This window comes from Penaeus monodon, chromosome 21, assembly GCF_015228065.2.
Source record: "Penaeus monodon isolate SGIC_2016 chromosome 21, NSTDA_Pmon_1, whole genome shotgun sequence".
Lineage (NCBI taxonomy): Eukaryota > Metazoa > Arthropoda > Malacostraca > Decapoda > Penaeidae > Penaeus > Penaeus monodon.
In genome coordinates this window covers 19,575,853-19,576,138 of record NC_051406.1, presented here as the reverse complement: position 1 = coordinate 19,576,138, position 286 = coordinate 19,575,853, and positions in this window count along the sequence as shown.

The following is a 286-nucleotide window of genomic DNA, read 5'->3' as shown; positions in this document are numbered from 1 at the left end:
TTCGAACAGTTCCAGGCCCTCCCTCCACCTCCTTCACCTTCGCCACGCTGCCACCAAGACCCCACAAATAGATGCAAATGAAAATAGAGACTTACTACAGATATTGCCGAGGACGATGTCCATGATGTACGAAAGGTTGCTCAACAATTTTAAGGCCTGGAAAAGAGGTCGGCTTGTGGTTTTCTGGAACCTGTAGTGGAACCAGGATGTAGCGAGTGTTTTCTGTGTCCTGCTTAACATTAACAGTTTGGAATAATTGAAGTCTTGCTTTTATTGGGGTAAGTGG